This window comes from Macaca thibetana, chromosome 8 (genome assembly GCF_024542745.1).
Source record: "Macaca thibetana thibetana isolate TM-01 chromosome 8, ASM2454274v1, whole genome shotgun sequence".
Taxonomy (NCBI): domain Eukaryota; kingdom Metazoa; phylum Chordata; class Mammalia; order Primates; family Cercopithecidae; genus Macaca; species Macaca thibetana.
Genome location: NC_065585.1, coordinates 139,711,112 through 139,728,523, shown reverse-complemented (window position 1 = coordinate 139,728,523; position 17,412 = coordinate 139,711,112). Strand labels below are relative to the sequence as shown.

General features: G+C 38.4%; 1 long non-coding RNA gene across 1 annotated transcript; it reads right to left on the bottom strand.

The window, feature by feature from the left end:
• Window positions 1-300: 300 nt before the first annotated feature.
• Window positions 301-16,854, bottom strand: LOC126960921 (uncharacterized). The gene is made up of 3 exons (XR_007728152.1): window positions 16,722-16,854; window positions 14,898-14,993; window positions 301-378 (listed from the first exon to the last, which is right to left on the bottom strand). It is a non-coding gene; the product is annotated as an uncharacterized LOC126960921 (long non-coding RNA).
• Between the last annotated feature and the right edge of the window lie 558 nt (window positions 16,855-17,412).

Here is a 17,412-nt window from a genome sequence, read left to right as displayed (position 1 = left end):
ATGCATAACTGCTTATCTTCAAATTCTTAATTTTCACAATGTATTTTCATCCAAATAATGAAGTTTTTAAAATAATATTGCATGTTACATATTTTTAAGATGATGAGAATAACCAACATATAAAAGATTTTAGGTCAGTTTCCTTTATATAGAATGAAGGAATTAAAATCAGTTTTAGCATTTACTGCTACTCTCCAACTTTTCTTGAAATGGAACATTTCTATTAATTAATTATTATTCATAAGATTTTGATGTGAAAATTATAATGTGACATTAGCAATTTATGTATTTTTCTCTTTTAAAAAATGACTTTCTTTTAACTTCATGTGTCTGCCTTTACAATTCCAGCTGCTTTCTTCCTTTCAATTTCCTTCCCACCTGCAATAAAAAGGAAAAAAAAAAGGAAGAGGATAAAGTGTATAATTAATGAATCATTTCTTCCATTAGCAATTACAAATCTAACATGTGAACTGTTTTACTTTTAATTAGTATTCTTAAAATTGTCTTTATTACTTAGAAATAAAATTAGTGACTGATTAGCTATGTTTTCTCTCTTTTATAAATTATAAACACAACTAAAAACAGTATTTCTTTTTTCCCCTAATTGCCTAGTAGAGTACTTATTTCTGAGTAATTAACTTACAGAAAATAATGATTTAACTTGCTCTGATAAAAGTCACACCTGAACCACGTGCCATTAACTTACCAGAAGGGTTAAAGACGTCCCAGAGAGCTTGTGGAATTGAGTAATTCATCATAAACTTTTTAATTGAGGGAATTTTTATTTGATTTTAAAGTACGGTTGGATGAAGCAGAAAAGAAAGAACCACAACAATTACATCTTTTGGCTTACAGTATAGTATTGACCTTTCACAGCTTTTTGAAATTCAGAAGTAAGCACAGTCTTACTCAGCAGTGTCTTCTTCTGTGGTTTGTGTGTACTGGCATGCCTGTATTTTTATGTCCTTGATGAATTGAAACTTAGTGGCCAGAAAAAAACCATGAAGCAAAGGCAGAAATTCAGGTTCTCCCGCCACTAAGCAAGCTCTAAGAGAGTTAGAGGCAATCATTATTCAACCAAAAAGACCCCAGATATGGAATTAATTAACTTACTGAGCTAGCTGAGTCGTGTTACAGTTTTTTGCACTAGATTCCTTCTTCTTCAGACTGCATTTTGTATATTTGAAAGACAAGTAAAACAATAGCCCTGTCGGAGCTGCTCTGGTTGAAGTAGCGAGCCACCGTCCCTCCCAGCAGCTCCCAAATGCACACCCTGCTTGAGATTCATGCTCCGTTCCCAGACCTAAGCCTTTGAGGGTGTTGAGAAATTTCTTCACGCCTGTAATCCCAGCACTTTGGGAGACCGAGGTGGGCTGATCAGGAGGTCAGGAGTTCGAGACCAGCCTGGTCAACATGGTGAAACCCCATCTACTAAAAATACAAAAATTAGCCACGCGTGGTGTAATCCCAGCGGGCACCTGTAATCCCAGCTGCTCGGGAGGCTGAGGCAGGAGACTCGCTTGAACCCGGGAGGTGGGGGTTGCAGTGAGCTGAGATCACACCACTGCACTCCAGCCTGGAACAGAGCGATACCCTATCTCAAAAAAAAAAAAAAAAAAAAAAGAATAAGAAAAAAAAGATATTTCTTGTGGAACTAGCGTTTCTGCAGAACTTGGTGTGAAAATCCTGGATATTGGTGGTAACCTATCGCATTTGAGCACACTCTAGCTTAAATTTATTATTGTTACTTTCTAATTTTGTCAGATGTTCAGAAAATCAGAAGAATCACAGAAAATAAATATCTTCCGTTACCACCACAAACCAGTCACAGTCTGGCTATATAAACATTCGCTATTGTTATATTTGTACCAGGCACTGGGGTGGATGCTGTCAGAGGACTCCCACTCAGACCAGGAATCAGTTTCATTTCTCAAGGAGTAAAGGATTTAACAGGAGGTTAGATCAAAGCAGTTATATGGAGGAACAACACATTAGAAGTCTTGACTCCAGTCATTACTGGGTAAACCAGTTGCTTAAGTCACTCTTTCCTCCTCCTCCTTCTCCTTCTCTTTCTGCTTTTTCTTCGTTTTCCTTCAAGAGACATTCATTTTCTGCATTTGTAGAACGAATTATAATAAAACATTTTCATTAAAAGACCTCCAGTAATTTGTGGCTTAGAAGACAAACTACATGGATTTGAATCCCGCCTGGCTCTGACACTCACTAGCTTTGTGGCAGTGAGCAAATTTGCTTAAATATTCTGTCTCTCCTTTTCATAGAAAAGTGGAGGGTGGGGATGATAATGCTATGTATATCCGTGTATCCAAGCACTGTTTATTATCTTGGTGACTTCCAGTAAAGTCCCCTATAATTATCTTCATAAATCTTTCTTTTCCTTCCTTCCTTCCCTCCCTCCCTCCCTCCCTCCCTCCTCCCTCCCTCCCTCCCTCCCTCCCTCCTTCCTTCCTTCCTTCCTTCCTTCCTTCCTTCCTTCCTTCCTTCCTTCCTTCCTTCTTCTCTTTTCTTTTTTTTTGAGACAGGATCTTGCTGCCACCCAAGCTGTAGCGTAGTGGCGTGATCTCGGCTCCTGGGTTCAAGCAACTCTCCAGCCTCAGCCTCCAGAGTAGCTGGGATTCCAGGCATATGCCACGACAGTCGGCTAAGTTGTATTGTTTGGTAGAGATGGCGTTTCACCATGTTAGCCAGGCTGGTCTGGAACTCTGGCCTCAAGTGATCCACCTGCCTCAGCCTCCCAAAATGCTGAGATTACAGGCAGGAATTTTTCTTGTTTAAATCCTTCTTGCCACACTGTAATTTGCAAGCAAGCTTATATTTCTTTTTCACTGCTAAATTCTTAAAGCACAGGACAAAATTTATTACAAAGTTTAGCAGTTCAAAATTAGTTTTTAAATAAATAGATGAATGGATGGAGGAAGGAATGAATGGTTGGGTGGATGGTTGGTTGAATGCATATGTGGATCATGCATCTGTAAAATGAAATATTCTTCACATCACAGAATAGTTATGAGGATTAAGTGGGATATGATACACAAAGTACCTAATATTTGACCAGGCCAGTAAATTATAAGCCTATGTAACACAATACTTTTGACACTATTAACACAAACTTTTTCTTTAGTAGTGAATGTGTCCATATCACAGGTTAAATTATAAATTCTTCAAAACCATAAACTGTTTTATTAACATTCTCCATCCTAAATCCTGCATCCATGGCCAAGATCCTATCCACCTCAGTGTATGTCTGTTTTGCCAATAAGTTGACTTTCAGGTGGTGAAATTTGGCCCAACTAGGACCAGTTGAATGCTGTTCTGAGACACTGATTCAGTTTAACAATGATTTCTGAACAAATACATGTGCTTACCACTATACTATGTATTCTGATAAAATATAGCAGACATGCAGGCATGGCTCCTGGCCTGGACGAGTTACATTTCAGCAGAGGAGAATCACATACACACATATCAACGCAGTGTCGCAAGTGTGCTGAGAATGTCTGTATTATTTCACTGGCGTCATTGAGAGGGGCTTTGGTTCAGTGGGGATGTTCATGGAGTGTTTCTTAGAGTAAGAACAAATGAGCTGCTCTCTAGCAAAGACGGATATTACTATAATCTTTTTTTTTTTTTAACAAAATGCTTTCCCTATACACCCTCTTGGTTAATTCTTAAAACAGCTCTCAGGGTCAGGCAGCATTATTGCTCCATGAATAATTTTCTCAGAATAAGAAATATTCCAAGAACAATATTTCTCAGAAGAAGAAAACTGAGATCTGTTAACCTTAAGTGTCTTGTTGAAAGATATGTACATTTAGTAAATGTTGGAGCTTATATTTATACTGCTGTGTTTGACAAATCCTATGTTCTTTTCACTATTCTACCTTGTAACTTTTTTTCTGGCCTTTCACAATTAGAATTTACAGCATTTATTTGGGGAAAGAGGTCTTATGGATATAAGAAAGCAGTTTCTTAATTGGATATTATGGAAATTGTAAAAAAGGAACGGTTATATCACAAAAACCGAAATTCAAAGTCCAATAGAAAGAAGGTAGAAGGCAGGCACTAATGTATACTGAATAATTAATTACTCCATGCCAGGCACTGATAAAATACATTACACATGTTACTATATTTAATCTTCCTAATAATCCTGTGAACTGTAAAGATGAGAGAATGTACAGTTGACAGGTGTTTGTTTCCGGGGCTCAGAGACTTCATAGGTCAGCAACAGCTGATGAGTGTGGCGTCTTATCCAGGACAATGAGAAAGAACAAGATTGTGGATTATTCAGGCGATGGCCTCTGCTCACAGAATGGGCCCCATCTATGCATCATCATGGACTTGTTTGGTTCCCTCCCACAATGACTCCACACTTGGCCACAGGGCTCTATTTGTCCAATGACACTTTTGCAAATGTGATGCAAACGGTGCCAGTGTTTACACATTGGATTTTGCCGTCTCTTGGTGCCTGAGACTCCTACCCCAAGTCCAGACTCAACAGCAGAAAATCCATGGCTCACCGATCACCAGCACCAGCAGACCGATTCATGATGGGAGCACCTCCAACAGCCCAAACCCTTCTGAGCTACAGATGCCTTCACCCACATAGGTGACCCGGGCACATCCAGTAGAAAACATAACCAGCTGATTCCAGACACACTTCTGGCCCCCAGAATTAAGAGTGAATAAAACACGTATTGTTTTAAGTCATTCATTGTGGGGTTGGTTTGTTAGTAGCAATAGATCATTGATAAAAATGTCTTTTTTAAAAAACCTACCAGATACCAAGCATGAAAATGGCTACTTTTTAAACATATAATTACATTGTATTCTCATAATGGCTCACTGAATCACATTGTAAACTGGGGAAACTGAGATTCAGAGAAGTGAGAAAGTTTTCCCAGGTAATATACACAGTAGATGCCACTTGTGGAATTTAAACAATAATGTCTTCTGATTACAAAAGCCGTATGCCAAAGAAAAGTGTTTCGTGTCTACCCTGGCATTTAAGTGAGAACATCATGTCTTTGATATAAAATTTTGCTAAATTGAACTAATATGTTTTGTCAAAAGCCTGACGTTTAGGGTTTTAAAAATCATTGCTCTGAAAGAGTTAACAAGCCATTTAATGAGAAAGCGCCACCTATTTACTGAGCGGTGTCCTTCCCGGTCTCCAGATGATGACTCCACTCTTTGTTAGACTCTGTGGTTGCTTACTATGTAATTACTCCAACTTAACAAATCAAGCACAGACAGCTCTGTAATACAATCTGATTCGTGGTTGTCTTTAGTCCTGAAAAATATGTCTCAATGTTGTTGTTGTTTTTTTTCTAGACAGCAGCCATTTGGAAACTACACTATTCATGTGTTTTACCCAGACCTGCTTCCATTTAATTAGTCATTCATGCAAAAAACGTTTAATAGGTTATTGAACTGTGCAACAAATTTTGAGGTTAGAATGACTCTAATGTCTAAGAAACAAAGTCCTGTCACTTGAGATATTTAGAGAGAGATGAAAATAGCAGAGGTCCGGAATGAGGAAGTTTTGCGTTCAAATCCTACTGCCACCATTTTTGTATGTTTCATCTTATTCTTTCTAATTTTTGGTGTTCTCATTCATTAAAGATTATAGTGCTTAACTCTCAGGATGGCTGTAAGAATTACAGATAGGGTAAATGTACAATTTCTAGCAGAGGGGTTTATGTATAGAACATACTAAGTAAATAGCATCTATTCCTATTTTAAACAACAATTTGCTTCAGTAAGATGAGTTAAGAATATAAAACACCCAACATTTTCTTATTTATAGAAATTTTACATTTTGTATGTCTTAAAAGTGATATACTTTGGGAGGCCGAGGTGGGCGGATCACTTCAGGTCAGGAGTTCAAGACTAACCTGGCCAACATGGTGAAACCCCATCTCTCCTAAAAATACAAAAATTAGCTGGGCCTGGTGGCAGGCGCTTGTAGTCCAAGCTACTCCAGGGGCTGAGGCAGGAGAATCGCTTGAATCTGGGAGGTGGAAGTTGCAGTGAGCTGAGACCATACCACTGCACTCCAGCCTGGGCAACATAGTGAGACTCTGTCTAAAAAAAAAATGGAAAATAATACAAAATAAATAAATAAAAATTTTAAAATATAAAAAATAAAGTTATATAAATCAAATGTCAAAGAGAAAGTAGAGGTGGCTTATAAAACACATTTTCACGTGAATAATTCTTGGAGGTCCTCTATTCCTATTTCTCATGCATACAAAAGCTGTCTTCTGTTAGCTTCCATGAAAACTGATCATCATCACCTTCATTTATACTTCAGGTATCACTCTATGTTCTACCTTAAACATCTACAATTCCATTTCCCAATAGCTAAGTGATTAAGAAATGCTGGCTTAGGCTGAAATAAAATGTGCCTTCCAGCAACTCAAAACTCTTTGCTTCTGGTGCTGCTTATGGACAAATGAAATGAAGCAGGAATCTCATTCCATTTTTCTGTCCTGTAAGTATGTGAAGATGAAAATCATGTCCACCACCCAGCATTCTGTATCCAAGCCAAATGGTGCTGTTTTTTCATTCTGCTTTTTTTTTTCCCATATTTTCTATGCCAGTGACAGCTTTAGAAGTAAACCTAATAATCCATAGGTGGTGTGTCTCAACCTCTGGACAATGCCTGCATTTTCTCTCATTTAGTCTGCAGTAGCTGCACACCTCACCCTGAGATTGTCTTAGGTCTTTTGGAAGCAAGACAACACACAGGTTTAATGACAGTTTATGAAAATCATCATCTTTTTTTCCATATAAGCTGTTAATGTGACACATTTCACACTTTTTTCTACTGTAAAGCTGTTTTTAACAAATTACACATTCATCTTTGATAACCGTCACCTTAAATATCACCTCATACTGCTGAAATCTTATAAATAGAAACTACTTTGGAAAAGCTCTGGATCAAAACGATAAAGTAAAGACACTTCTACTGCGTTTTTTTCATAAGGCTGAATTTAAAACTATGAAAATAAAGATAGAAACTAAAATTATATTATTAAAATACATAGAAAACAGACCAGAAAAAAGCCACAAACCATAAAAAATTGCTGCACTCAAAAAAAAAATTGAAAACAAAAATTCATGGAATGAAGAAATCCAGAAAATATGGAGTTCTCCAAAAGAAGGCAGTTGTAGCCCTCAGGAGCCTAAAAATACTTTGGTTAGAAAATCATGACCTGGAAACATGAAGAAATTCAAGAGGAAGGAAATACAGAAGAAAAAAGAGAAGAAAAGGGATTGAAAGGAATTAATAACTAATGAAGACAAATAATGAGGACCATATATATATATATACACACACAGACATTATAGATACATAATAACCATATGTACATACACACACACACACACATTAATTTCCTGGAAAAATAAAACTTGGAGGAAAAAAATCTAAAAATATTAACTTGGTGCAAAAGCAATTGTGTATGACATGGTTTGTCTGTGTTCCCACCCAAATCTCATCCTGAATTCCCACGCGTTGTGGGAGGGACCCAGTGCGAGCTAATTGACTCATGGGGCAGGTCTTCCCCTCCCATGCTGTTCTCACGATAGTGAGTAAGTCTCATGAGATCTGATGGTTTTATAAGGGAGAGTTTCCCTTTTCAGGCTCTCTCTTTGCCTGCTGCCACCCACGTAAGATGTGACTAGTTCCTGCTTGCCTTTTGCCATGATTGTGAGGCCTCCTCAGCCACATGGAACTATAAGTCCAATAAACCTCTTTCTTTTGTAAATTGCCCAGTCTTGGGTATGTCTTTATCAGCAGTGTGAAAACAGACTAATACATAGGTTTTGGCATTGGCAGTAATGGCAAAAACCATAACTACTTTTGCACCAACCTAATAATTTATAATATGACATATGAAAACATAACTGAAATAGCTGAACCTGTGCAGCAGGCCAACACTAGTCTCTGTTGTTGGCAGACTGGACCCTCGGCTATGATAATTCCCGAAGTAGGCTCAGCTATAGGAAGTCTGGGTTGGTGAGCAGTTCCTAACCTCCACGCCTGATGCCACATCCTCATCATTCACAAAGCCACCACCAGAATAAGTTTACACAAATCAACACTCATTTTCCAAAATCCATCCCTTCTTCAGGAGGACAAATAGTGCAGCTGAATAAAGATGCTTTGTTAGAAATTTCCATTCTTGCATCTTTCAAGTAGTTGATGGTGGCATTAACATTAGCATTTTCCCAGACCATGGTGACAATTTTGGTTTACTATTTTGTCAGGAACAGGCAGGAATATCATTTCTAGAGTTTTCCACTCTGTCCCTCGTAATACGAAATCACTCACTCCTATACAACTATGGGAAGAGCTGGGAGTATGGAAGCCAAAGAAGTCATCTCCATTGCTCTCTGTCTGAGGCTCAGAGACAGTGGTTCCCAAGAGCTTGCAGGGAAGTTCCTCTAATGCACAAGAATCCCCGCAGAGCTCCCAGCAGCAACCTCCACCACCACCAGCCCAGCAGGTAATTGTTATAATCTTACCGGAAAGGCACTGTGACTCTCTCCTCTGAGAATGCACCTATCTACAGCTGCCCCTGGGGATGAGTGGCCTCTCCCTCTCTCTGCATTCCAATTCCCCAACAAGGCAGACTTGTCCCAGAACCACACAGAGAAAGCAGGTCTGGGAAAATGTAGCTCCTGGCTTGTTCTCTAGAAGGCAGAGGTGATCTCACGTGGAGACAGTCACACAGCTGATTGCAGAACAGACAGCCTGGCCCGCTAGAGCCCAGGGGTGCCAGATCCATGTGCTCTCTGGGAAAACACTCCTTGCACATTTGCTGAACACATGGGTTCATGGATCAAGATGGGTTGAGAATGTAGACCTATCACGTATGAGCTCTGCAAACATTGTCAAGTTCCTTTAACACCCTGCTGTTCAGAATTCCGGATTTTAAGGTGAGAATCATAGTAAGTATCTCAATTATCCATGGAGGAGTAGAGATGAAAAGGGTTAGTAAATGTGAAGAAACACAGAAATGCTTTTTTGAAAACTTACTGTTGACGCTTATATCAAAAACAATAACAAAAATCAATGAAATGAATAAAGAAACTGGTGTTTGACATCAAAAACAAGTAAATAAAGACTGAACCTGAACACGTGTAGTAATTACAGTTTCCCACAGAGGGGAACTGGCATGAGTCTTGTCATAATGGAAACAATACCATAATTAAGAAACGTAAAACGTATGAAAAATGGTATAAAGTCTCCTCAAAAAACTAAAAACAGATAGGTCTACCTTATGATCCACTCCCAGGTTTTCATCCAAAGCAAATGAAATCAGCATGTCAAAGAGGTGGCTGCCCTCTCATGCTCATGACTGCACTACTCACAATAACAAAGATATGGAATTAACCCTGGTGTCCATCAACAGACGAATGGAGAAAGAAAGAAAGTGTGGCAGAAATACACAATGGAATACAATTCAGCCACACAAAAGGTTGAAATTCTGTTGTTTGCAACAACATGGATGAGGCTGGAGAGCACTATGTTAAATGAAAGAAGTCAGGGACAGAAAGACAAATGCCACATGGTCTCACTCATATGTGGAATTTTAAAAAAAATCTTGTAGAATAGAATAGTGTTTACCACAGACTGGGGAGAATAGAAGGGAGAGGGATTTGGGAAGAGGATGGACAATGGGTACAAAGTAATAGGAGGAATAAGTTCCATTGTTCTGTTGAACAGTAGGGTGACTATAGCTAACAATCTTGCCTTATGGATTTCAAAAAGCTACAAGAGAGGATTTTGAATGTTCTCACAGCAAACAAATGATAAACATTTATAATGGATATGCTAATTACCATGATCTAATGTATACATGACTGAAACATCACATTGTACCCAAAAATACGTATAGTTATTATGTGCCAATTAAGAAACAGTTGTGAGTGAATATAGAAAATAAGTGTCATATCCAGTTTATTTATGTTTCATTGTGAGGAGTCAAAAGATGCTATCTAAAAATCTATAAATTCACAAATGGGTGCTTTGAGTATATTATTAGGGGTTCTAAATATAAGAAGAAAAATATACAAAATATAAAACTTATAAAGCATTTGAAGAAACATATCCCTGAATAGAAAAACTAAGAAAATAAAAACTCTCTAGCAAAATACATGAAAAAAATGCTCCTACATATTTATCAAGTGAAATAGATATATTTACAAAAAAGTGACTTTTATAAAAATTTTCATAGTAGCATTATTCTGAGTTAAAAACTATAAATGACTTAAATATTAAATGAAAAAGTCTGAAAAATGTGGTATTTCTGCAATAGATCACTATTCAACAATAAAAAAATAAACTACATACATATGCAGCAAGATAAAGAGTTCTCACAAATATCATAAAGGAAAGAAGCCTGACACAAAAGAGTGTAAGTTCTATGATCCAACTACATGATTCAACTCAACTCTATGATCCAACTATGGAATTTGTGTGATCTAAATTTGTGATCTTACTATATGATCCAACTATATGATTCAGCTCAACTCTATGATCCAACTACGCGATCTATGTGATCTAAATCTGTGATCTAACTATACGATCCAACTCTATGACCTAAGTATGTAATCTAAATAGATGAGGTCTACAACAGGCAAAACTAACCTCCAGTGTTAGAAAAAAATCCAAAAATCGTTTTCTCTGAGGGTAGGGGTTGGACTGGAAATAGCACCAGAAAACTTTCTGGGTTTTGAAAATATTTTATATCTTGATTCAGGTGGAGGCTTCATGGGCGATAAAGTTGTCAAAACAAATTTAACTGAGTACTTAATATCATTTTATTGTTTGCAAATTATGCTTCAATTAAATAGAAGCATAAAATTCAACTTATGATGCCAGAACAATCTTATCTATCATAGAAATAATTATGTATGGTCTTAGCTGCCCTATCTTAGAGTTAATTAAAATGCAACAGAAAACATCTCTGTACTCGATATGAAAAAATTCGTTACAAAACTGACATAGCTTGAATCTAGAATATAAGCAAATATAACCGAGAAGTTATAAGGAAAGTTTATTGTAGTATTAGAATAGCAAAATATTAAAAAAGAAAAAATCAACTAGCTTCAAAATAATGAACTAAATTACAGCACCTTCACAAACGGAAACACAAATGTTGAGAAAAAGATTATGTGATCACAAGGAAAAATCTCCAAAACAAATTGTTCCATGATCACAAGTTACAAAAAGAGCTTCATAATATGTTCCCTTTTATGTTAAAAAATCAGCACACATATAAAATACGTGAAATATAACTAAAACTAAAAAATAATGAAGGACATACCAGAAACTTTAGTTGAACCAAAGGTAATGAGGCTGGAGTCTAATGAGAAAATCCGGAGAGAAAAAGCTTGTATCATCAAAACCAAATCTGATAAGCAGGACTTCCACGCTTCAATCATGTATTTAATGGATTTGAGCTAATAGGGCTATGCTAAGTAGAGTGTGTGCCGCATGCTTTTAAATATCTCACCTAGATTAGAATCAATACATTAATTAAAAGTCAGGTACAGCTTTGACTGTAAAAGATTGTTCAGCCAAGACTTAATCTAATTTTACAAACATTATACTTTATTTTTCTTCTCTAAATTTGTTAATAAATTCTAGATAAAATAAGGTTACTGCAGATTTTTAATCCTGTAAAAACAAAGTAGCTTTAATAATAGCAAACATTTTACTGAATCTATCTAACTTATTATCCTTAATTACTTTCTTCTATGAAGTCCTTGCAGACTAACATTCTTTTATTACCTGTCAAATTTTGCTACAATTTAGAATTAACTCCCTTCTGTTTTCTTTTCTTTAGAAGAGTTTTATTTGTCCTAGCCTCCTGTACATTGGCTCCTGAATTTTTTTGGGGGGATGGTTTATAGATATAGTTATAAAATGATGTAAAACATGAATTGCCAAATGCATTATTCAATAAGGCAATCTACTCCTCACCCCAGAGGAGGAGCAGGCGTTATATCCTACAGATAAAACCTCAAGCTCTTCCCAAGTACCAGTGTGTTGCCATTATTTATGGCTTTATGCAGCAGTATCCATGAGATTTTTTATCTTATAACTGAGAGACTAGAATGCAGCCTTGTTTCATTTGTTTATTTTTGTTTGTTTGTTGGACTGGGAAAGGGTCAAAGGGCAGCAAGGGTTGGTTCCCTGCTGGAATCATGGCTGTTTCTTCGTGATGAGTTTGACATCCTAAACATGGAGGCATGAAATAATAAACCAAAACACTGTCAGGGGAATCCTTGTAAGACCTGGGCCCCAAATAAGCTTTTGGTAGTCCAGTTGCTAAAGTGCCTGTGAAGTCCTGAAAGAGGCACAGAATTCAGCATCAGCCGGGTGATGCGTGCAGAGCACACAGCAACGACAAGGGTGTTGGTGTCCTCCTGGCAGGAAAGGACAGTGAACAAAGAGAAAAGATAGGAATCGATGTCAAACAGTGAGGAGTTGCAAGAAAACTACCATAGACAGCAAGACATCAACTTCCAAATTATGTGGAATCAGTTTGTAGGAGATCAGAAGGCTACGGGTTAAAGGCATACCTTAAGTAGGAAAATAGATATGACCTTATTTGTAACCATAGTTTAGTTTTCCTTGTTAGCTCCCTAAAGCTGATCTTGGCCAGTTGACCAATGACCAATTGTGAAATCCAATCTTCAGGTCTCAAGCCTCACCTCACTTGACAAACCAGCAGCATTTGGTCCGGTGAATCCCCTCCTAATATAACCAAATTCGGGTCTGGCTACTCTCCAACCAAAAGTCAGATCCCAGAGATGGGAGTTGGTGGAAGGAAAAGCAACTTTATTCGAGAGTCAGCAGCCTGAGAGATGGCAAGTTTGTGTCTCGAAAACCATCTTAAATTTCCAGACTAACCAAAGTGATTTTAAAGCAGAAGGTGGCATGGGAAGCATGTGCACAAGTGGGACAGGGTGCAGGTGTGTGTGTCGTAGCCTGACGGCTGCCTTGAGTAATGGTCTACCTGGTGATCTAGCTGGTGTCATTCTGACTGTGGCCAGGTTAAGGATGATGGTGCAGCAGTTTTCAAGGGGAAGGAAATGTTTTTCCATCTTGAATTCATGCCCAGGTTGTTTCAAGATTGGCCCTTGGAATTCTTTTTGTTTTTGTTTTTGTTTTTGAGATAGAGTCTCGCTTTGTCACCCAGGCTGGAGTGAAGTGGTGTGATCTCAGCTCACTGCAACCTCTGAGTCCTGGGTTCAAGCGGTTCTCCTGCCTCAGCCTGCTGAGTTGCTGGGATTACAGCTGCCCGCCACCACACCCAGCTATTTTTTTTTTTTTTTAGTGGAGATGAGGTTTCACCACGTTGATCAGGCTGGTCTGGACTCCTGACCTCAAATGACCTGCCTGCCTTGGCCTCCCAAAGTGCTGAGATTCTAGGCATGAGCCACTGCTCCTGGCTGCCCCTGGAATTCTGAAGTCAGCATGCAGATAGATGCGAATAGACACAAGCAAGAGCAGGGTTATTTCTGAAACAGTCTGGTTATTGCAGCTACACTAATACTTGAAACACTTCCTTCATTTGTATCCCGGAACCACACAAACAGTCATCTTTCTTTCTTGTTCAGTTGCACCATCTTGGTTTCCTTGCTGAGTTTTATATTTCTAGCCCTCCGACTCTTGGTCTGGATTCTCTACTTGTGTGTGTTCCTTCTCATTCCATCAGTGGTTTCCCCCGTGCTTGTGGTTTTGAATGCCATTGATATACTCAGGAAGCAGCGGTTTATGACTCAACTCAGGTTGTAATGTGGTTTGTCTGTGTTCCCACCCAAATCTCATATTGAATTCCAGCTCCCATAATTCCCAAATGTTAATAAAAAGAATATGTGTGTCCCAAAGAAGTAGGGATTGATCAAAAGGGACAGAATGGGCTGATTTCCAGACTGTAAAGCTGCAGAGACCAGGACCTCTTCACCTTCAAGTATGGGTAGAAAATTTCTAGACATTGAAGAAGACAAGAGACAGAGACAGCATGAGCAAAGGCATGGAGCAGAGGACATGAGAGAGCAGACATCTTGATTTCTCTATTTCTATCTATTCATCCACCCATATCTCTGTCTATCTATCTATCTATCTATCTATCTATCTATCTATCTATCATCTATCTAATCTATCATCTATCTCATCTATCTGTCTAATCATCTATTTATCTATGTAATCTATCATCTATCTTTATCTATCTCATCTTTCTTTTCTTTCTTTTTTATAATCTATTTATCATCTATCTCATCTATCTATCTATCTATCTATCTTTCTATCTCTATCATCTATCTATTATCTGTCTATCTATCTATCTGTCTATCTATCTATCTATCTATCTATCTATCTACCATCTACCATGTAGAATATAATGTGTGTGAATAAACTAGAGAGTATCCAAGAGTGAAAGACAGGCAATTGGGCTAAAGAGGAAGTCTGCAACCAGTCACTAAAGGATCCATATTGAAGATATCTTGACTGTTGCCTACTTTAGATTTGCCTCAATATATTCATACAAATTAGAGATGCTAAGACTTAGCTGAGGAGAATGATTTTGGACTCATAGGCAGGTAAGTATGATTTGTTTAATAGTAGATCCTCTAGCTATTTAAAACGTGTTAGCTCAGAGGATGGAATACATACCCACATGTATGTATACGTATATGCACATATGCATAAAACTTTTAATTAAATTCTACTACATATGTTTATAAAAGTATCCATAATTCTAGCATTAAATGATCGTCTAGCTGCACACAGAAAGAGTTAATGTCAGACTTCACTCACTCACATTCCTTCTGGACCTGCATACATACAGTCTTACCTTTGGTTAAGACTGCTGGGAGCTGTTGAACATTGCAAAATCTTTTACATCCTCTGTGTGCAACAATGAGAATTCCACACTAACTTACGGTAATGTCTGCAACCACATAGAGAAATACAGCAAGAAAAGAGAAAATTAATCCTCAGCAGGGTGGTGTGGGCATGATTCTTTCTCACATAATTACACATTGAATCCACGCTATCTGACGGGAAGAATTTATCAGGTTAATTAAACTGCTTTCTTTTTTACTTAAATGTTCCTGCTGCTCACACCATTTCCATAGACTAGTGTCCATTTCTGAGGCTGAGTGAGGAGAATTCACAAACCTGCGCAGCATTCGGACACTGTCATCTTCTGCATCAACGGCGTAGGCTGAGCACATGATGGGAAGAAGCACTTTTCGGGGTTAGGGTTAGGGTTAGGGTTAGGGTTAGGGTTAGGGTTAGGGTTTGTATGCTATCCATTGTAGTTACACTATAAATTATGCCATGAGAAGCCACCCATTAAGATCAAGAATTCATTATGAAGAATATTTGGCAACAAAATATATATATATATATATTTTGCCCAGAAGAAAAATCAGAAAAGGAAACCAATAGTTGATTTCAAATTATTTTATTTTAAAAATATTTTCTATTTAATTTTGTGCACACAGCCTCCTTTTAACAAATGGATGTATGTTTATAAATCCTGTTTCTCTTTCCAAAAGAGCAACATGAATAATACATTATCAGTATAACATCCAATTAATATCAGTATCAGAGCTCACATTATTATGCTGTGAGCTAATGAGAAAAATGTCAGGAAAATAATTGTGGAAAAAGACACTTATCAAAAATCTACCACTCAAAATGCTGTAAAAATTACAATAAATAGATGGAGATAACAAGTTTTCATATGAATATTAAAAAGCCTGCAGGCTTAGAATCTTGAAGTGAGGTAAACTACTTATTCAAGCTAAAGGCCATCTGGATTCTTGGAATCGAAGTTTAAGATTTGCTTGCGTTAGCACATTGGTTCAAAGTTTATTACAAAGAAGCATACCATGGCTCAAAGAGGTTGACTGACAACCCCCCAGCCACAACGCCATGAGCCTTGTAGGGAAACACATCTCTGGCCCTCACTCCATACCATGTGGCCTTCCTTCGGTAAAATCCACGGGGGTGTGGCCTTCACATAAGTCCCTCTTTGAGAGCTCAGTCCTCTCATCAAAACAATGTGGAACTGAATGGCCAGTCTTGGGGCCTGGATTACTTGAGTGTGAGACGTGGAGTGAAACCAGTGGAAAGCGGGGGCTGGAGGTAGTTTCTGGGTTGCACTTGCTGAGGATTTCAGTGACGCGTGGATGGGAGAGGATGCAGGGGAATGAATACGAGGTCGTAGCAGACGTGCACCAAGTCGTACACAATCTGCTCCATTTTTCGCTCATCATTTTTACCGTATTAGCTTATAAACTAACAAAGGAAGCCCAGATATTTTAGGGGTGGCCCTGGCATTGGGTGAGACACCTGTGGGACAGTTTGGTCAGCACGTGGTCTCTGAGCAAGGCTTTGCTGTGGTTCAGGAGGCAGATGGGGAGCTGAGGGATGCTCCTTCGTGTCCCCGGAACTCCAGCCTGGTCTCCATTTCTCCTTCAGCGAGAACGGTGTGAGGCATGGCACCGTCAAGAGTCAGGAAGGAAGGCTCCCTGGGCCCCAGGTAAGGAATTCATATCAAACAAAGACAGAGAACAGGAAAACAGAAAATGGCTAAGATTTTGATTTAAAAAAGAAAAAAGTCACCAGGAAGGGCTCCACATGGAAAGAAGCGTATTAGCATACTCACCTTATGGAAATGCATCAAGCAGGAAGTCCCCAGCCCGAGAGCTGTGGAAGGACACCTGACCCCAATTTGAGATGCCATCCTCCTCCTCTCCCCACATGCACACTCGGGGACGTTGAACTTCGAAGGTGAGGTGCACCTGCAACCCAACACATTTGTCATAGGACTGCATCTAGACAGGGTCTGTTCTGCCATCCCAAGGCAATTAAATATATCAACAATGATGACGATCAAAGCGTAGCTATGAGATGTGTTGAGAAGACACCATGAAGATAAATCACAGTTTCAAGTGTACACACACACACATACGTACAGAATAGACAGCAAGGTAGTGCAGTGACTTCCCACTTTATGATAAGGGCACAAGCAGCAAAAGAAATCAGTAACCTTTTACCTATATTTAGGCACTGATTTTAGGAGTACAACAGATATTCAATGAGGTCTTTCAAGCCCCCAGTGATTTCTCATAACTACTGTTAATAATTCATAATCAATAAAACTATCTTGACATCTGTTAAAGAGCACATAGAAACCTGTGGGCTAGATGAGCACATCTATTTGCTGTAAAGTGGATTATTCCATCAGTGTAAAAATAGTACTTTAGCCAAACTGTCTTCTCAGCTTTGCCTGTCTCCGCTTTGGCTGACACTAGAGCTTAGTGGCTGAAGCTTTCAGGAATATTTCCCTGAACATT